We start from the raw sequence: 25,737 nt of genomic DNA on the forward strand, positions 1-25,737 counted from the left end.
TCCACAAAGGCAAGTGCAGGGTCCTGCACCTAGGGAGGAATAACCCCATGCACCAGTCCAGGATGAGGGCTGACCTGCTGGAAAGCAGCTCTGCAGAGAAGGACCTGGGAGTCCTGGTGGACACCAAGTTGACCATGAGCCAGCAATGTGCCCTTGTGGCCAAGAAGGCCAATGGTATCCTGGGCTGCATTAGGCAGAGCGTTGCCAGCAGGTTGAGGGGGGTGATCCTTCCCCTCTCCTCAGCCCTGGTGAGGCCACACCTGGAGTGCTGTGTCCAGTTCTGGGCTCCCCAGCACAAGAGAGACATGGAGCTACTGGAGCGAGTCCAGCAAAGGGCCACAAAGATGATGAAGGGCCTGGAGCATCTCTCCTGTGAGGAAAGGCTGAGAGAGCTGGGACTGTTCAGCCTGGAGAAGAGAAGGCTCAGGGGGGAGCTTATCAAGGTGTCTAGGTATCTGAAGGGAGGGTGTAAAGAGGATGGGGCCAGCCTCTTCTCAGTGGTGCCCAGTGACAGGACGAGAGGCAACGGGCGCAAACTGAAACACAGGAAGCTCTGTCCGAACATGAGGAAAAACTTCTTTACTGTGAGGGTGACATATCTGGGACATCACAACACAATATTTACAGCTCCTATAGACCAGTACTTTTCTTAAGCATTAACTAAAAAAAAATACTAAGCCAAAAAAGAAAAGAAAGTCTTACTATTCATTTTATGTCCATAGCCCATTACTGCTAAAAGGGCACTGGAAACGTCAAGCTGACCAAGAAACCTATACATCCTATTCCACCTCATCCTGATTCTATCCTGTACTTTGAACCAGGAACAAGACACAACAGTAAAGACAAGAAAGAGGAAAAGGGAAGAGAAAGGAATCATGAATAAAAAAAAAAACAACACAGGAAAAAACACATGCTAGAAAACAGAACTCTTTAAAAGCCAATACACAATTAATGCTTCAAAGAAATTTTAATGAAAGACAAGTCTTCCTTAAAACTGCTAAAGATTCCAAAAACAGTAACAGACTCATGTTTGCACATGCATCTATACAAAATATATGTATGTCTGCTCATAAGCTGTTACAAAGACATTTAAATATGATTCAATTGTTTGGGGGTGTGTGTCTTTTTTTTTAATTGTTGAAGCCAGCTTCTTCTTTAATTGCTTGCCAAGGCCTGAGAGAGTTTAGTGGCACTTGAAAACATTGCCCAAATAAATGAACCAATTAGATTAATTAGCACCTGAGGTACTGTGTGTTTTTGGATAGTACACAACTAGAAAAACCCTCAACATTTAGTACTTTTAAAATTTTAAAGTTTAAGGTGTATTTGTAAAGGTTTGTTTTCTTTTAGGATTGTGTCTGTGTACCATGCTGCTATTGATTTCTACACAAATGAATTGGATGCATGTATCCTGTCGTGATATGTGTCCACCAATACCCTTCACATCCAGAAATACACATTTTGAAAAATATTTATCATTTTTGGCTTTCAGTCACAGACAATTCAAAAAGCATAATACGCATCTTTCTGGAGACACACACACACACACACACACACACACACAAAGCAATCCCTCAAAAAATTAGCAGCTTATTTATGCTTGTGTTTCATCAATGCACATAAATAAATGCTTAGCCTTAAGCACGTATGTCAGTTTTGCAACAAAGGTAAGTTCCCTATTTCAGCAACCTTCTATAGTCCCCACTTTGCAATACGCTTGGAAACTCTAGTAGGAGTTTTCTTCTGGGGTTGACAATGCAACTATAGACTTAAAAGGTATTCGACATTTTATAACACAAAAGGCCTTGTACATTTCTATGTTGCTAAATTCTGATTTCAGCCTTTTGGCATCAGCCATTTATGCAATAGTTGCACTAGGCAACTACCAGCATTTAAAAGATGGTTGGATGGAACAGATGGTTGGGCACCACAGGAAAGAGCCACTAGCCCACTAGCTACTGCAGTTGACTGTGTGTTTTGATGACTTAGCACTTTCGCAGTTTGTAGAGAGATGCAGGCAGATGACTAGGCTGTGGCCTGAGATCTAGCTAACTGAACAGACCATGAGAAATTACTGGACACGACATGAGAAAATGCTGCTCATAGATAACAGAGTGAGAAGCTGACGGAAGTTAGAGACAGCACTGTGAGGAATGGTCAAATTTCACAGGTGGTTAAGAGGGACTGATATGAGAGATGGCCCAGCTTCACAGATGACTTAGGTACCAGTATAAGAAATACCAAATTTGGGTATGGATGTAGCAAAACAGGGACTGATAGGGAAAAAAAGTAAATAGGGCTGGGCTGTTTATTTGGGAGGAGACAAAGGCAGGGAAAGGGAGCAATCGGGGTGGATCAGGGAGGAACAAGCGTGGGAAAACAGAGAGGAAAGGGGCTAAAAGGGGCCATTCGCATGTAAGCAGGGCTGGTCAGTGTGTAAGCAGGGCTGGTCAGTGTGCTTGTCTGGCTGAGCCCTGTGCCTGATCACCGCAGCCTGTCCTGTCATCTCATGAAATCCTATTCCTGACTGTCTCCTGTGTGGGTGCGCTGTCTAGCCTGAGGGGGTATGTGTGAATACTAGCGAGCTTCAAGCTGGACTAGCCTTGGGAGCCGCTTTTAAGCTGAGGCTGCACCACTGGCCCCGCCTGTGCTACGTCGCAGCTGTGCAGCAGCCGTGTCTGCGCCCGGTCTCCTACCTCCCCGAGTCTGGCCCGGACCCGCCGGCTCGGCTTCCTGGCTTGAGCCCGGGCCTGCCTCATCACTATGGACTTGCCGGGTGAGCAGTGGGCTGTGTCTGGCCCTGACCCCTGTCTCTGGCCCTGGCCCTGGCCCTGGCCCTGACCCGGACTTGCGGCTCTGCACCCCGCCTCCTTGTTGGTGAGGTCACTGCTGGCGCCTGCCTGATTATCACGCTCTGCTCCTGGCTCCCTCGCCCCTGGGGAGCAGCCAGCCCTTGCTGCCTGCCCCTGACACGAGCCTCTGGGGCTTGTGTGTCCGGGTGCCAGCAACTGGGGAGATCAAGGGTCTGGGTCAGGTACTGGAGAGACGCGTGCGTGTGTGTGTCCATCCCACTAGCGAGCCTCAAGCCTGATCAGCCAGAGGGGAGGAACAGGATGGGCCGAACGTGCTGGGCATGTCTATGTGCGTGCTGGGTGAGTTTATGGGGGTGCTGGTAAAGGCACTGCTCTGGCTGTGTTGGTCTGCATGGATGCTGTGTGTGCATTGTGAGTGCGTGTATATCTGCATCTTTGGAATTCATGCTCAGCCTTTGTAGGCAGCAACTACAAAGGGGGAGCAGCAGCAAACAGACTGAGAAGAGAAAACCCATGGGTCTTGGAGCCCACTGGATTCAGCTTTCCTTAACAAACCTCATTTTGGCATAACTCCCTAGTAGCTCTAAATTTTTTCACCTTAATTGACAAGGAATGAAAGAAAGAACTGACTGATAGTTTAAAAAACAAGAAAAGACAAAACACTGGTACATTTAGTTATCTTTGTGAAAACTTCTAATGTGGCTTCGGAAGCCCCCTGCAAGGTAAAGAAATATTCCCACTTTACCATTAGTAAAACTAGCACAGGAAAATTGACTGACAACAGCCAGAAAGAAGCACTTTCTGGAAGTAGCATTACAATCCAAATATCCCTTTTACCCAGTGCTGTGCATGAGTTCGCTAGACTGTGGGTGTCTTCTGACTGAACTTACAGCAAGCAGAGATTATACTGTGAGCTCAGAAGGGTCAACAGCTAGGAGGCAAGCAGAACACAGTACCTGTAGCCCTGAGATTTCATAATCCTGAAAAAAAGACAGCTCAAATTGATTATAAAGTGACTTATGATCTTCAGGAGAAAAGAAAAAAAATACTTCCCATTATAACCATTTGTTAGCATTTTTGATGAAACAAGGGTTAGAAACTTAGTCTTTCATTTAAATGAAAGCTTGGAATAACTAGGTCAAAGGATTACTGATCGTGGGCCCTGCAAACTTTAAAACCCAGCTTAGCCAGTTCTCTTACTTCAAGTCTCAGCATGAGAACAGGTTATGGCCCACATAGAAAAGGAAGGGGGGTTATTTTCATCATGTGCGTGAGAATCCTTCCCAGATGGGTGACAAGAGAAGATTTCAGGAACGATTAACTGAATTTCTTCATGATAAGATTACTACCTACCCTCAACTTTAAATCTCAGATGTTAAAATGTTTACATAACAGACCCTTTTAATGGATGCAGTTTTACATTCAGACTTCAGGGTTAACATTTATTCTAGTATAGCATTGTCTAGAATCAGACCTGGTCTGTCTAGCCTAAGAACAATAAGCTAATGGAGACTCATTGAAAGAGAATAGTATTTGATTCTTTTTCAGTCATTTTAGCTATTTGCTTTCAAAAGCAGAGTGCACAGATTGAATAGCTTGGCATTGCTAACTTTCCCTAGCATAATAGTGTTTTTACAACTCACACATTGTCTATATCAAACAAATTCTGCATCTTTGCTCCTGGGCTTCTTGATTTTTTGTTGTTACTAAGTGAATTACATCTAATTTAGATGGTAAACTTCCCCTATAATGTTCAGACATCAGTGGAGTGCCAAGCATACTCACAGCACTGTGTAAGTAATACTTTCACCAATAAAGTATTATAGAAGTGATTTACCGCTTCAGTTAAAACTGTTGGATATATAGTAAACAACTTGTCTGCAAAATATATTTCTACTGTGGCTCTCTGCAGATCTATTAAAACTTGTGTTTAGTCATTTAAGCCTAAAAACAAGTTGTTTACCTGAAAAGCTTCAGATTACATAAATAGATCACACCACTAGCCATTAACTCAAATTTTCATTACAAGGTTTAGTTCCCTTAGTAGAGGAGGATCAGGTTAGGGAACACTTGAACAAACTGGACATACACAAGTCCATGGGACCTGACAGGATGCACCCATGAGTGCTGAGGGAGTTGATTGATGTCATTGAGAGGCCACTCTTGATTTATCTTTGAAAGGTCATGGCGATCAGGAGAGGTTCCTGAGGACTGGAAGAGAGCAAATGTCACCCCTATCTTCAAGAAAGGCGAGAAGGAGGATCCAGAAAACTACAAGCCAGTCAGCCTCACCTTGATCCCTGGGAAGGTGATGGAGCAGCAGGTGATGAAACCATTTCCAGGCACGTGAAGGACAAGAAGGTGATTGGGAACTGTCAGCATGGATTCACAAAGGGGAAATCATGTTTAACCAACCTGATAGCCTTCTATGATGGAATGACTGGCTTGGTGGATGAGGGGAAAGCAGTGGATGTTATTTGCCTTGACTTCAATAAGGCTTTTGACACTGTCTCCCATAACATCCTCACAGGCAAGCTGATGAAGTATGGGCTAGATGAGCGGTCAGCGAGGTGGACTGAAAACTAGCTGAACTGCTGGCCTCAAAAGGTTGTGATCTGTGGCACCAAGTCTAGCTGGAGGCCAGTCACTAGTGGTGTCCCTCAGGGAGAGTACCGGGGCCAATACTGTTTAACCTCTTCATTAACGACCTGGATGATGTGACAGAGTGCACCCTCAGCAAGTTTGCTGATGATACAAAACTGGGAGGAGTGGCTCATACACTGGATGGTTGTGCTGCCATTCAGAGGGACCTTGACAGGCTGGAGAGATGGGCAGAGAGGAACCTCGAAGTTCAACAAAGGGAAGTGCCAAGTCCTGCACCTGGGGAGAAATAACCCCATGCATCAGTACAGACTGGGAGCTGATCAGCTGGAGAGAACTTTGCAGAGAAGGACCTGGGGGTCCTGGTGGACACCAAGTTGAATATGAGCCAGCAATGCGCCCTTTCAGGAAAGAAGGCCAATGGTATCCTGGGCTGCATTAGGAAGCATTGCTAGCAGGTCAAGGGAGGTGATTCTTCCCCTCTCCTCAGCCCTGGTGATGCCACATGTGGAGTGCTGTGTCCAGTTCTGAGCTCCCCAGTATAAGAGAGACATGGAGCTACTGGAGCAAGTCCAGCAAAGGGCCACAAAGATGTTTACGGGACTGGAGCGTCTCCTATATGAGGAGAGGCTGAGAGAGCTGGGACTGTTTAGCCTGGAGAAGAGAAGGCTCAGGGGGGATCTTATTTATGTATATGAATATCTGAAGGGAGGGTGTAAAGAGGATGGGGCCAGACTCTTCTCAGTGGTGCGCAGTGACTGGTTGAGAAGCAACAGGCACAAATTGAAACACAGGAAATTCCATTTGAACATGAGAAAATACTTTTTCACTGTGAGGGTGACAGAGCACTGGAAGAGGTTGCCCAGAGAGGTTGTGGAGTCTCCTTCCTTGGAGATATTCAAATCCTGATTGGATTTGAACAGGTGACCCTGTTTGAGCAGAGGGGGGTTGGAGCAGACAATCTCTAGAAGTCCCTTCCAACCCCAACTATTCTGTGATTTTGTGTTATTCTGTAGGCTCCTGTATTACTAGAAGATATGTAGACAGTTTTTCTTCAAAACAATTTGCACAAAGCATTTCACTCATGGTTGCTGATGGGGGGTAGGGAAAAACAGCACACACTTCCACAGAGATAGCAGGACTGCCCTAGCAAAACTACCATCTGATCTGGCTGCATGAAGCAAAGAATAGGAAATAAACTGACAGCATGTAGGTTAAACTCCACAACTCTCCAATACAGAGACTGTTTGCTCCCTAATGGAATGAGCGCAAAGGTGTCTATGGGGACCTACCTTAGCCAAATCATATCAAGTGATAATGAAGTCTGAGATTCAGCTGAGATAGCCTTTGGAGCAATACGGGTTGCTAATGCTGTCGTGTTTGCTGGCAAGGCATTCAGACATGCACTTGAATGGCTGGATCCTACCCAAACTAAAAGAGAAGGTATCCAGCAAGTAACACCCAACAGTTTCACTTCATCAACAGTAGAACGTAGTTCAGTGAAGAAAGCCAAGATGCATACTGACGCCACTGGTGCAAAAGAAACAGAGGTGCTCATGGGATACAATTTGGGGTGAAATCTAAGGAAGACCGACTCTCACAGAAAGTCATATCTATAGGAGACTCCCAGTATATCCATATCTCTAACCTTCTAAGTGACTGCTTGGAAGTGATGGGAAGATTCCAATGCCATCAGGCCTGGAATGGGCATTTAATTAGTTTCCCCTCTGTTTCAAACCTTTTACCTTCTTGATATCCCTCCTAGATCCCTTCTGTTACTTCCACACTCTATACTTACATACTTGATTAAAAGGACATGACTGAAATCAACACTTCTATCACTAGGTCTAGTTGTTTCTCCTCAAGTTGCTGTCCTTCAGAGGATTACCCTGTAAAACAAAAAGACCTAACCAAGGTCATTAGGTTATTATGTTTTTGGAACACTTTTCCAAAGCCTTAACTATGATTAATGGAACCACTTCTCCTAGGATTACTTAAAGTTACATTCATCTGTTACTTAAGCCTGAACTGTTTCCTTTATGTTGATTTTTTTCCCTTCATAATTTGAGATTTTTACCACATCTCTGAATAACTCCAGCCTCTTCTTGCTGTGTAATCAGGTGTTGTACTCCAAGGTTAAATAACCCCCTTTTATGTAGTCTATAATAGTTCCATAGCAGGTAAAGTTTATCATTGTTTGTGTTTGGTTCTCTCTATCATATTCCCTGGCTGCTTTCTTCACCTTAACCGGCTGGAACATAAGATCATTCCATCCCATGGTTGGGGGGAGCTTTAGCGCCTGGTAGAGAACCTCTCTCTCCATAGGGTAGAGGGAAGTTATCCAAATCTGCTTGGTCACAATAGCTTGTGGACCTGCAGGGAGAATTAGTCCTGATCTTCTTACATGGGGGTCATTTGGCCCCATTGATGTGGGGGCATGATCGGGATGACTTATCCGCTGGATGATGGCAGCAACTGAGGAATCCCCACAATCACTGTACCTACTTGGGAGAGACTCGGCCGAAGAGGGGGGGTGGCTGGGTTATAGCCTGCACCTTGTTTACTATCCCAGTTGCCTGCAACTCTGTACAGAGGCAGGGTGAAAGGGGCTTTGTTATTCCCTTCCCTGGGTGCCAAAGGAGAATGTCTCATTTCCCATGCCTCCAGTTGTGCTCAGAGATTTGCAATCTTTGGAAGTCACAGGTTCTTTAAAGTGAGAATCCTCTCAGCCTTGACCTTTTGTTGATGAGCTTTAATTCAGCCTGGTTGACAGCCAGGACTGATTGTTGGTTTGAAAACATTTTGTTTCTCAATCACTCCTTGCAAACCACCACATAGTCACCCATCTCCAAAGCATGAGCAAGCAGACTGCACCCCCCCACACCCCCCCCACAAAGTCCCTGCAGCAAGGTGTCCTTATATCATTTCTTGTCCTTAGGGTGGTTAGTGACTAATTTCCATCCCATTTATCCATTCCATCTGAGATATCTCAACTTGGCACATACCCATGGAACCCCCCCCCCACCACCACCACTTTCCATCAGTTTCTCTACCCGTCTCAAGCACTGAGGTACTTCCCCCAGAGAGCCCTTTCCCTCTCTAACCAAACCCTTGTTCCCAGACTTACCTAGTCTGTTGACTTAGGTTCAGGATCCTTCCAACTGTACCAGATGTTATGAAGCGGCAGGTAGCTGCTGATGCCATCAGGCCTGGAATGGACACCAACATGGTGATACCAGGATGCTCGATCCATCAATCAGGGCGTGCCCTTGCCTGCCAGGGAAAGCACTCCCCCAGTCCTCCTGATCTCAGAAGCAGGCTTGACTCACACAGTGTGATCAGAACAGGTTTGGTTTATTGTATTGATTTAGGCTGTGGTGATCAAGCACAGGGCTGCCCAGCAATATTCCCCCCCACCCTGCACCGGTCACATCATTTGCATACCTTATTATCCCTTTTCCTGTTTATTGACCTTGTACCTCCCTTTCTCCATCCCAGTCTCTTCCCAAATAAACAACCCACCCCTAATTTACTTTTTCCTCATTGGTCCCAATTTTGCTACATCTGTACCCAAATTTGGCATTTCCGATACCATTACCTAGGTCATCTCAGCCTTACATGGTATTACTGATGCAGTTACCTAGTTACTGCCAGCCTTGCAAGACTCTACTTCCCAGAAGGTCCCCAGCACTCCCCCTTCTCCCCTTCAGTTAGTCATGAAGCTGGGCCATCTCTCACATCTCTCCCCCTTAACCATCTGTGAAATCTGGCCACCCCTCACGGTGCTGTCTGTAACTTTTGTCAGCTTCTCATTCTGTTATATCACATCCAGCAATTCCTCACGTCATGTCCAGTAGTTTCCATGCCCTGTTCACTTACCTAGGGCCTAGTCAGTGGTCGTTTGCCTGAAGTCCTAACAGCGATGCCTACCAGAAAGGCTTTTTTCACCAAAAGAGAGCAAAGACTGCAGGTTCCTAAGGGAGATCACCCATCCAGCTACTAATAATGAGAAGGGCATTTGGTAAGAGGAACTCACTTGTGTGTCTTACCAGTTAGAAACCTTACTGCTAATGAGTAATTATGTTGGCCGTGAATTCATCAAATGAGCAGAAACTCTGCCAAGTGCACTCCTATGGACCTGAGTGACAATCCCAAAAGCTACAGACTCAAGTAGTCTAACCTTGGTGGATAAAACACACTCTTCCACTCTTTCCTGAAAGTTTATCGATGTGCTTGAAAGTTCTCTACTTTGTTGCCAGAGGCTTGAGATAGTCTTCTCTTTGCATTTGGCATCTAACCCGTCAGGTTCAAGGATGCTGGATCCAGGTACAGGAAATAAACATTATTCTGAGAGATCAGAGTCCATCAAGATTAACCAAGTGATTGTCTCATATTTTTAAGCAAGAAGAGCAGACCCCCAAACCAGAATCACCTAGCCCATGCCAAGGTAAGATTATGACGACTTGGATAGCATCTTATCCAGAGTACAGAGGAAACAAAGAAGAGATGAGCTCATGGAGCGAAGAACATCTGTTAGTTGTCTCCTCTGGAAACAAAACTGTTTGCTGCTGCTGTGACATTGCCAATGGGTTGAATGGCAAAAATCCCTATCAGCAAAAGACTGTAGTTTGCTTAAGTCCTGGAAAACACTTTTAAGTTGTTTCTTCATGCTGGAAAGAATTCTGGAAGATGACCCTGAAAATAGTATGAGATTTTAGTAGGTGCTGAGGAGAGATCCAGTACTGAAACACCATGAAATATTCTGTCAGATCTCTCAGGTCAGAGGATGACATAGTCTGTGCCTTAGTGCTAATACCAAAAGTAGCAATAGGGTTAGTGTAAAATGATAGCCATGCAAGTACATTTGGACTGTGAGGCATTGAATTGTTAGAAACAATTGAATAGAACATTAAATCATTAGAAATGCTACTCTTGGAAGAAGATTTCCATCCTCTGCTAGTCAAAGGAGATCAGTACCAGCCCTGGTTCCTGGAGCCCAACTTCTTACACAGCAAGAAGAAACCCTATTCTGAAAGGAGCAGTGACATGAGACCTATATGAGGTCTCAGGTGTTCAAGGCAACATCTCAACTAACTAGGACACTCTTTCCCTCTCCTTCTCCTCCTTCTCTGTCTTTTTCTCTCCCTTTCTTGATTTCCCTCTCTCTCTGTCTCCTTCTCTCTCTCCTTCTCTCTCTCTCCCCCTCTCTTTTCTTTCTCCCTCTCCTTCTCTCTCTTTCTTCTCTTTCTCTGTCTTTTTGTCTCCCTTTCTCTATTTCCCTGTCTGTCTGTCTGTCTGTCTCTCTCTCTTTCTGTAGTGAGAGCACCTGCGGGAGATCTGGCGAGGAGTCAGTGACTGGCAGAGGATGTGGTAGCAGCCCCAGAGTGTGCTCTCTACCCACTGACCGAATGCCCGTCAGGGCCAGGCATGCATATTCCGCTTTGTCAGCAGTGTCCAGCTGCTTCCCAGCCAGCAGCTACTCAAGCTTAGCACAGCTGAGATGAGGAAATAGCTCTAGCAGATTTAAGGGGCCCTTGGGATACAACGAGGTGGGTCCCGCCTGGGCACCCGACCTGTGCATCCAGCAGCCTCCCATTGGCGACCCCTCCCCGTGCAGCTTGGAGTCTAAGGCCTTCATTAAATCTACCCTGTTTAACCCCTTATGAACCTTGAGTGTCTCTCTCCGCCGGTATCCGACCCTCCGTTTCCCGCCTTGCGGTCACACCTTCATACAGGTTGGGTAGACATCTAACACAGTTCTAGTCCATCACATTGCCAAGGTTGGGAAGGGAAAAAGCCATTTTAAGAATCTGTACCAGGGAGGAAGATGATGTTGCACAGATGCACAATCACCACTTTGAAATTAAAAGAAATTTTATATCTGCCAAAGGGTAAAAAAATTTATCTGAGGAACCAACTTAATGGCTAACCCTGAAAATAAACTAAACTCCTCTATTCATAGGAAAGACACTACAGGGTTCTGTCTCATAGTCACAAGACAGTAAGAAGGAATTAAGTGCATACTGTGGCCACCCACTCCTAATACCTGTGATTATGGGAAGAGAAAGGGCTGTTGAATACAGGTACAATCTCAGCAGAGACTCAGAGAAATCCATTTTCACATAGGTGCTCTGCCCATTTCCAAGGGAGCTTGGGCAAGAAGCAGTCAAAGAACCAAAAAACACTAATTCAGTATCTTAATTACAAAGATGCCCTACCTTGCAAAGTCTCTTGGTCCACAGCCTGAGACAATTTTACTCCCACACCTGGATAATAAGCAAAACATTGCTAGGTCCCCCTGTTTAGAACAGTCCAGGAAAATGTCAGGCCACATCCTAATCTTTTACGTGTATCCTTTTTCACAGAAGCTTCATCTTAAATAATCTTTTGTTTAAAGGTTGTGCTAATAAAGCATGACCCTCTAATGAAAGCAATTTCCCCCCCCACACACACACTTAAGACAGCTTTCAAAGAAAGATATTTCAGAGGCTCAAAAACTGCTGAATGGAGGAAAAAATAGAAGTCATTGTTACATTCCCCTTCCATCCTCTCATGTCCTATCCATCAAAGAAAATAGAAATCCCCAGCAAAATTTAAAACAAAAAAAAAAAACAAAAAAACCCCCACCCAAACACAACAACCACCCTGCTCCAAACAAACAGTAAACCCCTGCAGTGGGCCTGATATGGCAAAGATGAATTCAAATATTTAAATGAATAAGCAAAGCAAAAGCTTAGCTGCTCCGAACAAAGCTGAAGGAAAATTGCTTAATCTTGGAGAGTCTTTGGATAACACTAGCTGAGCCTGTCCTGAAGGTCTTTCTCCATTGCTCAGTAACTAAGCCATCTTGCTTAATTTTGCACTTTTTTTTTTTTTTTTTTAAATCACTCACTCAGACATGGATACACAAGCCACATGTTCTAGGAATGTCTGCCCTGCACTGAAATCAGCATCAGCATTATGAATTTATTACTTGTACAGCTGGGCTTTTAATATAACTGATTTGTTTCATCTTTTCAATACCTTTGGTTTCTTTTCTTAATGGTTTGCATATAGTCTTCTCTGCTAGCCTTTAGACATTTAATGATTTGGGGAGGGAAAACTACTGTGGGGGGAAAAAAAAAGTCTTCAGAGTAAAATATTTTTAGCACATCTTTCCTCCCCTTCTACAGAGATGCACTTTATTTCTAGGTTTCATTCAAAACATAACTGACAATTTGACAAACCTACTATTTCCTGAACACGACACACCTTGAATTCTGTTCTCATTGAGCAATTAATTAGAGATAATCATTTATACCCTGTTAAACAGAGAAGACAAGGGCAAAGTTTATTAATGGAAGGACCAGTTTTATAGCATTGGTTGTCTGAAAGAACATAGGAAAATGCATGATCTGCTTGATGCAACATTCAGGAAAGGGATATTTCCAGCCTGAATCATGCCAGTGATGACAATGCATCTCCTGCTGTATTCATAGGCCAGAGTTTGGCTTTGTTTAAATCTCCAGACTGGAAAAAAAAAAAAAAAAAAGTAAATGAAGAAAGAAAAAGACAAGAGTATCACTTTACAGCAGAATGAATCAGGCTGAGGTAGAAAACAAGATAAAGATGAGATATATTCATGTAAACATTAATCAGATATTAGCATCTCAAACCATAATACAGATCAAATTTTTGTATCATGCTACAGTACATTTACCTCTCATCATTAGATCAGCAACGACATCACAATTATTTCAGTAATTAAGAAGCTGCCATCCTGAAAATTCTGTCATGGTGCCTTAAAGAAGATCTAATCAAGTATTCTCTCCATTAACATAAGGAACTACATTCAACCACTTATGGATACATGCATGTATAAGTGTGTGCATATCTATATATCCCTATTTATTTATTTATTTTGTAACTGAAACAGCACTGTTACTGTGGTAATATTTCTCCTTCCTGTCTAGTCACTGTGGCACTTCTTGCTGCTAAAGTAAATGTAAATGCAAGGCCCTTGTATGATTGTGCTTTGATGCAAATTTGTCTACTCTTTCACCCACAGCTTCATAAAGTTTGTTGGTTTAGCTGTGCTAATGCATTGATTAACTCACAAGCACACACCAAAGTACTTTAGAAACATGAGTTGGAGTCCCCATTATCCACTGGAAATTCTTAAGCCTTTCATACCCAACAGTAAGTCTTCCAGGTACAGTATACAGAACAGTCCAGATAAGTCGCTATCAAGAAACTATGAAATCAAATCCAGAATACTGTACAACAGAAGAAAACACATCCTGATGTACACTATTTATTACTTAACAGTTAAGGGAACTATCAAGGCTCAGAAAAATACATCTTGCACTTGTTAATCTCTGGAATATGTTTGACATCATTGTTTATTTTTGTAGTGGCTGCTAGCTCCTGCTATAGCTAAGAGCCTGCCAGCATTTCCATCATAAGTCTCTATTTCAATGCACTATACTACGAAGGCCAAAATACACATTTACACTACAGAGAGAGTGGCAGCTTTGTCTTTCTGATTTAAAACCCACTTTCTCAAGGTTGCCTAACTACAGAGCATACAGAGCAGCCCTGAGTAAATAACAAGATCCCAAGAAAGGTCTAGATTCCAGCTTAGCATCAAACTCTAGAAATAAGTAGCCCAATGAACAAATATAAGCTGTCCCCTTATAGATTGAAACAAGAAGCTGCTAAAAGATACAGTGTCTGCCATTAAAATGCGAGTGGCAAAAGATGGGGAGTAACGTGCACAGAACAAAAAGAGAGCAAATCAAACATCCTACTCCAGACACTGCTTTAATGGTGAGATAACACACAACTAAATAGGGCAGGTTTCTCTACAGACCTCTCTACCACTTTCCCATCAAGTTCTGCAAATTAAGTAGCAAAGCTTGAAATTTATGGGTTGTTCAAAAGGCCTAGAACACTAAAATAGCTTCAAAGAAATCAAGATAATTACACCTTTGAATGATCTGTGGCACACATTTTATTTCACTGGAGGAGGGGAGGAAGGGGTCAGTACAAAACCCAAGGACTTTTTAAGATTTTTCCCCAGAGGAGAAAAACTTTAATATAAATACATTGGGGCACTCCAAACACACAGTACTGTATGTACTCTGCTTCCAAATTAGAAAGAATAGACTTAACCTAAAAACCTCCAATCAATGAAATAGAAAAGTTCATCAAGAAAATCAACCGACACTTATGATTCCAAGGCTGCTGCTGAGATGACACAGATTGAGCTTTACCTTGTAGACTCCTCAGTTCAGTTTACATCCCCTCCTCCCTTTTTGCTCCTCCTCTTTACCGTGGCTAAGGTAGATTAAGATAGCTTTTAAATTCAGATGAAACTGAAATTCTTATAAAGCCTTTCAGTGGACCCATACTTCTAATAAGACATTAATAGTTACTTCCCCACTTGGATATCCATTTCCTGAGGTGAAGTGTTAATGGCAAGAATAAAACCGTCCTCTTTAATAAATAAAATTTCTATTCTCCACAATGCTCCACTGATGCTGAAAAAATATTTTAAAATATTGCAATTTATTGCTAACCTCTCTCTGGTCAACACATTATCCAAATTCACTCAGTCAAATTTGTTTCAAAAAGCTTGACATTAAATAAAACTCCAAGACATTTATTCCTTTGCACTTAAAAGTCAATGCACTGGTTATGATAGAGCATATGCTAAAACATTTTAACTGGTCCTAAATATCAGTGCTTATAAATGTGATGGACATAAAAGAAAAATCATAAAATTCCCTTCCTAAGAGAAATATGACTATTTGAAATTAAATGGAAAAGGATTTATTTTGTTTCTGCATACAAAATTAAATTTTTTTTTTTTTTTAAAGAAAAGAGCTCAACATTTAGTGACTCTTATTCTATCAGCATTTTGTGGAAAACTGGCTTTACTGTTACACACACAAATACAACTGTAGTGTATTTTTTTTCCTCCCCCTCCCAACCTCATCCAATTAGAAAGTTAAGATTTAAGGATGCTCAAGGATTTGCATGAAATTCAGCAGTAATGTTATATTGTAATTACTGTCATGTCTTTTTTACTTTGATTTCCCTACTTCCCCTTTTACTCCACTCTCATTCTCAAGGTACAATAAAACTTCACTAGTATTTTTATAGGTAAAATGACTTATTTCACCATTTATATAAAACAGTGGAAAATTCAATATTCATACTAGAAGATATCTGTATCTTTTGGTCCTTTCTTTCCTGAAACTCAAGAGCTTTTTTACCACAAAATATAGATAGAAAAGTCAAAATGGATAAAATTCCACATATATCTGATATAACTAAAAGGTAGCAAGTTGAATGTACACTAGTAGAGCAAAGGTTTTTGATTGCTTTTAGATTTACAAACATTTTCATATAAAATACTGACAAAAGCTAGAGTTAATCCTTCTCACATGGACCCTCTCCCTCCCCACTGCCTGATGTCAAAAGTAACTTTTAAAGACCTCTCCACCACCACCCAACAAGTGCACATTGAGACATGGTTTTAAAGAACAGCATAATGCTTCAAGTATGTTTCATGCTAATCATCAATAAGAGTCATAACATTACTTGAAAAAAGTACACTTGTTCTTCTGGAAGCCTGAGGAGGACTTTACATGCAGTGCAGTCAAACAACAAAAATACCCCTCACAACAAAAATAGTGTAAAATTTTCTTTGGACTTAAAGAAACAGTGTTAAGATTTTCCATTTGAATAAGAAATAACCCCAGTAGGAATCTAGCTTCACTGTGTTGTACAAACCATGTGCATGAAACAATAAAACATACAGATACTACTGTTGTTCAGCTTTATATGAACAGAAGAATACATGTGGCATGTTCACATACATGGGAAATAAACTGGCCTGTCCGCAAACAAAACATTATTTTCTTAAGGCTGATCAGATCCAGAAGTATTTCTTAATTACATTCTCTTTCATTGGGGATCTGAACTCCTAAGAGAAAGATGATGATTTCATCAGGAAACAATTGACAATATGAGAGCATTGACCTTTGATGTAAAACTGTATGTACATCCTCTCATTTGCTCACACATGGAAAAAAGATCCTGATTTTAAAGAATCATAGCTAATAGAAAAGAACACTCATTTTCATAGATGAGAAATCCTTCTGGAAATGCAAGCAGGTTACTGAACAGATACCAAAATTTAGAAACTGTTAAAGATACACACATATGTATGTATTCCAACATGTTACTGTATAACAACCAAGATTTTTTCCCCCCCCAAAGAAAGGTTTTTAATTTATCAGAAGTAAAAACCCCCAAAATGTTATGCCAATAATTTTCTGGTAAAGGTAAGTCACACACTGGCAGCAACAGTGTGTTGAAACTCATAGTAATAAATAGTTCCAAATTAAGAATTTTCTACAATATTTCTTTAGAAAACAGGACCAATATCCCTCCTGTTATGATCATTCCCTTCACTTATGAATCCCTTCCCTTTCATATATATCTATTATTATAACATTAAAATAGACACAAGAAAGTTGTTGACAAACGATGCTAGATTCAGGGCAGTATATAGTAACACTTTTTTGTTAAAAGTCCTACAGGTTTATTGACTAAGGCTAGACAACAAAGTCATATGATCCTATTTGGTACATTTTCTACCATGGTTCAACATCAATAAATGGGTAGAGCCAAGGACCTGTGGTCCGACCTGCTGTGGCAGACCAGAAACAAGTTAGGTCCACTTTTGGTCCCCCACTTTGTATCTTGTTTCCTGGAACTGCAAAAGTGAAAACAATACTGTTTTAAGTGACTAGAGAAAGTCAGCAGTAAGTGGCATTTTAACACGAATAAGATTACTAGGCTTGTGATGGCAATGGTGCTACGAAGGAGCATACACAGGATCCAAGTGCTTGTAACATCTGGTAGCGTCATTCCCTCAACAATTTAATGCAATAATAAATATATCAGTTATGTAATAAGGCAGTGTGCTGAACATGCATTCATCTTGTGGACTGGAACACCACAGAGAGATACATGATACCATACATATTCATTAAGAACAAGTTTTTTTTTTTTTTTTATTTTTGTGTTTGTTTTTCAAGGCTATCCAAACTAACTCTTCCTGAGCATTTCCTTGGCGAGAAGAGTGGTCCTCTGAGTCTTGTCCCTTTTCCTCTCCTTTATCAAGAGATGATGACTGGCTTTAAAGAAAAATAAAGCTGAAGAAGGTTGGTTTATTTTTTTCCCCCATTTTGGTTGCATCATTCTAAATGCTTTCTTTCAAAAAGTTTTTTGATGCAGCCAGATGCTGTATCCTCAGGAGGTTCCAGGTGTTTCCAGATAACTCTGTAGTTTACGGACTGTGGTTTTGTCCAGTGAGCAAAGGTCAAAGTCAAAGGTTGTGTTTGTGATATGAAAGTGTCCGGTTTCTTCTATAAGATTTACTATCTGAAAGGGGGTGGGAGGGGAGATGTAGTTGAAAACTTTAGCTGTTTCACATACCCAGAATGTATGAATACACCTCTAAGTATCATATGAGAGGTATAAAACAATCCCACTTGCCTCACTATTATCAGATTAAAGCAGAGTCCTTTATGATTTCTTCCTTTTTTACACAGATCCTTGGTCTGGACTACACTGCTTTGCCTTTTCAGACCATGATCAAGAAGGGCCTCCAAAATCCAAACCCAGCCTATTCCCACCTACATTTACTGTTTGAGCAAACACTGAGAGAATATTTTTCATATGTTTTTATATATATATATGAATATAAATAAATTGCAAAGTTACTAATTGTTTCTTTACCAAAAAAGCAGGTAGATAAAATCTTTGTCTGGTATTATGCACATAGCTGGCAAGCTGGTTACTATAGGAAACTGTCATTAGCCCTTTTTGAAAACAGAAACTCTTGGGAAAAGAAAACAATCCTTATTGAATCCAGGCTAAAATAAACAAAAATACATACTCAAGAGCTCTCTCATCAATTGTTAGTTCACATACTAGTTGCCATCTCTGGAATAAAGAACCTAAATCAATTGATTTTTTTTAAAGCAAAACAAGTATGAAGTACTCTGATAAGAGACAAGAGACCTCTTTTACTGATTATTCAATCTATAATCACAGGTTTCCCTCAAACAATAATCAGAAGAGCCATGGTGAGTTCCTGAGAGGAATGTCAAGAGGACATACCCAAACTAGTGTCTTCTTGTAGTTTCCTTATTTTTTAGTGTCTAAATTGCAGTTTATATTTTTAAAAAGTGGTCATACTGAAAACTGATTTTCTATAACAGGTAACTCTAGATACCATACGTGCTTGGTCATGCATCTAAATGAAAATCTTTTCACCATTTTGGAGAGCCAAACTATTATTGGTCAAGTAGGGGTATAACAGTGCCAAGGCTATGGATCTCCATATACATCTTCATCTCAACAGACAGACCTCTAAAGTGGGCACATGCAAAGGCACCCCAGTCACAAGAATGGCTTCTCTAAAGTCATGGACTGACAGAACACAGAGCACTGTTTTTCTGCTCAGTCTTTCCATCTAGCTCCTCTGCAGCATTCAGACTAGACTTACTGTTAAGCTTGGCACAGGGTGCAAACAATGATGTCAAACCCAATTAAGACACTAGATTCTGTGTCACAGCCAAACCACCATCATATGGATGAAATCTTTACTACATGGAATTTCTTCCATTATTAATGATTTGGCTTTTTGCAAAATAGGCTTATTCTTTCCTTAACTTAAAACATCATAACCCTTTATTCTGAGAATAAATCTTTTCATAAGTCTGAGTCACTAAATTATAGAAACATTCTAATCTATCAAAAGAAAGCTTAATCTTCCACTTTAGATTTTATTCTTATGAATCAGGTTATATAATACACTGCCAACTGCAGCATAGCCTAATGATACCAACCTATTTTTAAACAAGCTAGCTTAGATCCTAGTCACAGTCTAGTCCTGAGCAGGCTGATTTGTCCTGGTTCTTAGAGACAGTCTGTGCTACCCTAACTAAACTTTCTCTAACATCCAACCTAGCTTGTTTAAAAATACCTCAGCTATCTCTACAACAGGCTGCAGCTTGCAGTGTAAAAAGGCCATCAGATCCTTAACAGTAAGATGACTAACTGGTAATTAACTGCAATATGAATTTCTCTAATAGAGACACACACAAAGTTGTCATCCTTAAGGAATAAATTTCTCTAGCAGTAACACTAAAGTCCTGTGATCTTGGTTTATCTAACTGACCCAAGAACTGAAAACCCAAGAGTGCAGTCAATAGCTTTTTATAAATTTCAGTAAAAAGTTTCATGCACTGTTTTTGGGTAATAGGAAGCAGGAAAGAAACAAAAAAATTATATTTCACTTCTTTTAAGTGGTAGAGGGAAAAAAAAATCAGTTTTTAACATTTCATAAAAAGGTTCAGTTTAAATGTCTATTTCCAAGCATTGCAACTACATTTATAGTTCACTCGAAACTTCTTAGCACAATATTATTTAACAATGCTGCAAACATGAAAGTAAACTACTACAAAAGTAAAGTGATCTTTGGAAACTACAGACTGAGCAGATAAAATATAAGGGTGAGAGTAGTATGCATACCAATTAACAAAATTGTTTTGAATTTTTAAGCATCAAGTGTACCAAACCTTTTCTCATTGTTAGTAGCTGTGTAGATGCACAGATCCACACACACACACAATGTTTAAGAAGGTGTGTTTAAATCTTGCATTAGTCAAAAATGAAAATGTATTTAAATAATACCTTCTTGGATTGTGAGCTCTTAAGGACAAGAAACTGCACTTTGCTATATGTTTACATGGCATATAACATATGAGATCTTAAACCTGATTGGAAACTTGGAGTGCACATACACTACAGTTCTTAAGCATGCAGGTCAACTCTTGACTCTATACTGAACTCATCAATTCGGACTGATATTCAGCTACATTATTGGTGGTTTGCAGCCTAAGCTTCAGAAACAAAATGTTATTTACTCAAATATTTATCAGTTTCACTAAAGCTTGGCAACGTTTCTGCATTGAGATAGCTTTGCACAAGATGGGATGTGCAGCCAAGAGGTATGCCTATTCTCTCTCTCCTAGTATCAACACTTCAAGCAGAAAGCCATTAGCTTTCTTGACAGAAATGCTTCAATATCTTATCTGTTCCATAACAAGCTACTTTTGCAAAGCAGGCAAGACCCTGAACACTGTTAGTACATCACAGATTCTTTATCCAGCACAATTGTTTGGCTCAGAGGTGTTTAGCTCCAATCAGGCCAAAGGATCTGGTCTCATTTTTAATCTTTGGAATGAAATAGCTTCAGCAGTACAAACTTTGGAGAACAAACCAGAGTTTGCCCAGCATCTAGAGGCCCTTCTATTTCAAGGCCATTTAATTCCAGGGCTTCCAGATACAGCTCTACTGAAACACTGCACTGGTAGAGGGTCTTTGTTTTTTTGAGCTTGATTATTTAAAATGTAGTTCTTTTTCCAACAGAAGAAGAAAAGCCCTGATTACACATGACTTAGAGAATATACCTTAAAATGACAGATCTGGTAAGAACATACTGCACTGCAAAATAAAAATGAATTTAACCCAATTCTTCTACAATTTCCCTCTCCATTTTATTATTTAAGCAGATGATCTTTTTCTGCTCAGGCCACAGAGGAAAAGACTATGTTAATGATAAATTAAATAACAATGTATGCTGTCAGGCTCTGAATGACATAGAATGGAAACAAGACAAAGAAGACAGAAAGGAATGCCTTTTTACAGTAAAAATTCCCCTTTCCGATCACCTCTGATTTTCTTCCTTCTGCAAGTAGGAAAAAAATAAAAGCAAAAAGCTAGGTTTAATTTGGTTTGCAGTCAGTCCAAAATTCTGAAAGTTCTTAAGAACAATTCTGTTCTTACTTGCACTTCATTTAAATCAGTGCCTCTCAGAACAGATTCCATATAGGAATTTTTAATCCTACCTCACCTACTTTCTTTGTCAACTTGAGGATTCGTAGATTCCTGCAACACTTTCCCATCTCCTTCTATCTTGCAATTAACTTGAGAGCAAAATTCAAATGGAACAAAACTGTTTGTTACCAGAAGGAACCTCTGATACATTATTTATCCTCCCCCTTTTTAGGCACTCTCCAGAGCCTTGTCTTAAGAGAAGCTAAGAAATCAATCCAGCCTCCTTTTGTAAAGTTAGGAATTTTACCTCAACCTTGATCTCCAAATATCCACTGTATGATAAATAACTAACTAGCTGTAAAATAAATTTATGGAAACTGGGGTGGCAAGACACAGCTTGTATTGGGGAGTCCAGAACTGGACAGCTGCACTGAAATATTCTGTCTAATATGTTTCCTTGTGATGCTGTGGAAGAATACTACCCCCTGTAACCCCCATAGCAATATACTTGATTTTAGAAACAAAGATCAAATAAAAGTGTTAACAGATGTATTTTTAAGCAGCACTCTTATTAATCCAGTTCTACCATAGGCTTTTAAGCCCTAGGCTAAGAGCAAAATAAAGATTTTAAATATATCCCTCAACCTGCCCTCAAGAAATACAGCCATCATGTTAGGGCACCTGGTAAATCATAGTGAAATGAACCCCAGAAGTTTTAGCAGATGTACAAAAATGTATCAAGATAAACCCAGACAGCTCAATAAAAAATTTATGACTGTAGAATTCATGAGTTATATTAATCCACACATCCTTATGCTATTCAGAAATACTTGCAAAAGAATAAAGGTTTAAATTAGTTGCCAGGAAGCCTGACAGTTATAATGTTAAAAACACAACATTACAAAGTTTTATTTTGAGAGCTCAGACTGAAAAGTCCAAAAACATCCAATTTTTTTTTCTTGGTGGAGTAAGCTTTGCATTTCTGCTTTAATGTATAACTTTGTTCAGATAATGTCATTCCAGCTCAGTTTCACCACTATCCATCATACAACATCTATTTATCTGCCTTTAAACAAGAAAATGAGCATGCATGTGAGGGAGCAGAAATGCAACTAATGACAAAGTCATGTTTCAATTTACGGAGGCTTTTAAGCCATTTGATAGTTTACCAACTTGCATGCTGCCCCTTGCAGAAAGTTTTCAGAAGACAGTTGCTGCCTAATGTTAAGCACCTTGTGGATAAGAGCAGCATGATTCTTAGCAGTGCTGTGCATTCATGATTTCTCCCTCATATCTCTGCTGCCTAGTGCTTCAGCTTTAGTGAGATTTTTCCCCAGTTGAAGATATGACTTCTGTATGCCTCAAAACAAGAGAACCAGAATTCCCACTGCTTTTCATGGGGTCACATTAACACATTCTGCATTGAAATACAGATTTAAGAGCCCAGCTTTAGTCAGCCAAATTTGAATATACTGGTCACAGAGCACTAACACTTGAGTTAAATGATTTTATTAAACTGCTATTTCTCTTTAAAACAGGAAAAAAAAAAGTTACCTCATCATTGTAAAACCCAGTCCCGAACCCCTTATTTATAGTGAAAGCAGTGTGTGCATGTATGGAGGGGGGTGGTTTGCACTTTTTTTTTTTTTTTAAGTGTAATTTTAGACCAATTTTTGTCTGGGAGCATTCCCATCTCCACATCAAAGCTGCACAGCCAATGCTCCCAGGACTCAGTCCTTGGTCAGATGCTCATTTTCATCTGCTTTCTCCCTCTTGGCCAATTCATACATATCACTTTTACATCGAGTTTACGTAGCTATGTATCCTGACACCTGCAATTCAATATTACATCATTTCTGCCTGCTACCTGTTCTTGTGAATTTATCTCAGCTTCCTTTAACAAAATGTCTCAGAGAAATGCCTTGCCTGGGAAAGAACCACATCCTCAGCTACATTTTTCTCATTTCCATCTCAACTGAATACCTATTTGCTGTCACTGTCTATAGACTTGGTAACAACTGAGACTGCAAAAGCTGTCCTCTCCTTTTCACATCCCTCAGCAGCTCAAGTACTACTTCAAGAGCCACTGTTTTGACATTATCCTTGCTTACAACCCTGATTGATGCCTTAATTGTTTTCCCCCCAATTTCCTTCTCTAAAAATTCCTCGAAGTCCCTGTGTTGCAGACTGACACATGCAGGAGATTGCAAACTCTTCAGTTTGTGAGTGCAGGTAGCAAACATCACTCAGGAATACACCATCTCTACTGCCATTCCAGTCTGATACTGCTATCATCTAAAACTCTTTCAGGGGGGTTTTCAACCATCACATGTTTCTGCCTTCACTCCCTCTTCTCATGTAGCAACCACCAGCCCTTCCCACAGTTTCACCCCTACTGATTTCTTCTGCTTTGTAGTTCCTGTTGTCTCTACACACTTGTAATTCTTTACCTAATAATTTCACATTCATTTCTGAATATGGTCTCAGGTTCATACTGTCTCTTTTTATTTCAGTGTTCATTGCAAGTATGTTACGTTAATTACATAGCTGCAAAGCAGTAAGGATACGTAAGATAGAATGCAAGTTTATTTGTAATACACAGAAGCACTGAGTCTCTGAAAGTCAGCTGTTCAATATTATGAATACAGTTCTGTGACCTGACAAAAACAAATGACAATGAATTGCATAATATTAAGGAATTAAAGACTTTAAAACTCAAGTCCTGTTACTACAGCATTACGTGCTCCATAACACTATAAGCAATGTTTTAGTGTGAGCTGGTTAACAGAAAAATGGTAAGTAACGTGGCTCTTTAAAATTAATTCAATTCCAGTAGTTCTTTGTAGACAATATTATATAGCTACAAACTATATCAGTGAAGTACTACACCTCTGTCCTGGCCTGCAAAGCCCTGTCATAAATTCAGCTTTCATTGAGGCTGTATTAACTGCCTATGCACACTCCAAGTTCAGGGAAAGAATTTGTTAAAACAACAATCTCCCAGCAATCAAAACTGCACTGATACTTAGTAGAACTAACTTTTATAAACATAACTAATTAAATCCTATGCTATGAGAAGACATGCATTATAGTATCACAATTATACTCTTCACATGAGTTGTGCAGCAAAGGCCAATGAATGAGTGCTTTCTATTGTCTGAGAAGTACACTTGGGATTTAAAAAAAAAGTTTTCCTTCAGTTTAAAATTAATGTGAATATACTATTGCTTCCTTTTCTTTACTCAGAATAGGATACTTCAAGTTTCCAGCTCAGTTCTGTCTCTCTTCACACACCTTCTCTTAGATCAGTAATTTCCTGTGAGGCAGATTTTAATCATATGGTAACATCAGGCTGGAGAAGCTTTAATGGCCAAATCCGTCATCCTTCTACCAATGGTAGTATTTCCTTCCCCCAAAATATACTACTAGAAGAGAAATAAGAGGATTATGATTTTCACTTGAATCATCCTATTTTCCTGAAAAAAAAATCTTGTTTTATTCCCTCTTTGCATAAACAATTTTGAAGATTTTTTTTCTTTAAAAATCACACTTCAAGCCATCTAGAGCCTATGCTCTGCTGGATCAAGTTGAACACTTCAAAAGCTAAGTTTTGGCTATATGGGGAAGTAAGTGCCCAGGAGGCAAAGCTAGGGCATGAATTCACAGTGGCCTTCTGTATCATTCTTCATGTGGACTCTCCATGATTTAGTGCAAGGTGGACAGGGTATTATAATTCATATCTTCTACCCTTCTGCACACTAATTTTCCCATGAAGATAAAACTTTGTCTCTTTCACCATTCTGAAAGTGTGTTTTGGTGAGAAAAGAACTAATTTATACTGAAGAGAGAATGAACTCTGGAAACAATAGTACATTAAATATGAAGGATTATCAATATGTACAAGAGTATATCGTAACAGAAGAAAACTGATACAGTCATCAGGGTTCCTCTTTAATTAAGAATATTCTTAATTGAGATCTTCCTTTTCAGTGATCTCTACTGTTTTCTGCTCTTTACTCACAATATTAAGTCTGAATTTATAAACACTCAGAGTAATGCTAAAGGTTTCCAAAGTATTTCCCCCTCCCACACACACTTATCCAAATGTTGAGAAATTTATTAAGTGATTGCAATCAGTTGGAAGCAGTAAAAATTTCTCTTTATAAAGTGTTGATGAATGACACATTATTGGTTTTAACACAATAAAGCCATCTGTGCTACAATTAAATCCAATTTGTTAATAACGCTTGTTTCATCTTTTGTAATCCAATAGTACCTGACAATGCTAAGGTCACCCAACACAGGGAATAAAAATGCTTATATTGTATAAGTTATCAATGAATTTGAAACCTTATTGGTTTAAACATTTCCATATTTAATATTAAGTAATCAACTGTCACTATGCTTTCAGAAGACTCAA

The sequence above is a fragment of the Dromaius novaehollandiae genome, chromosome W (genome assembly GCF_036370855.1).
Source record: "Dromaius novaehollandiae isolate bDroNov1 chromosome W, bDroNov1.hap1, whole genome shotgun sequence".
Lineage (NCBI taxonomy): Eukaryota > Metazoa > Chordata > Aves > Casuariiformes > Dromaiidae > Dromaius > Dromaius novaehollandiae.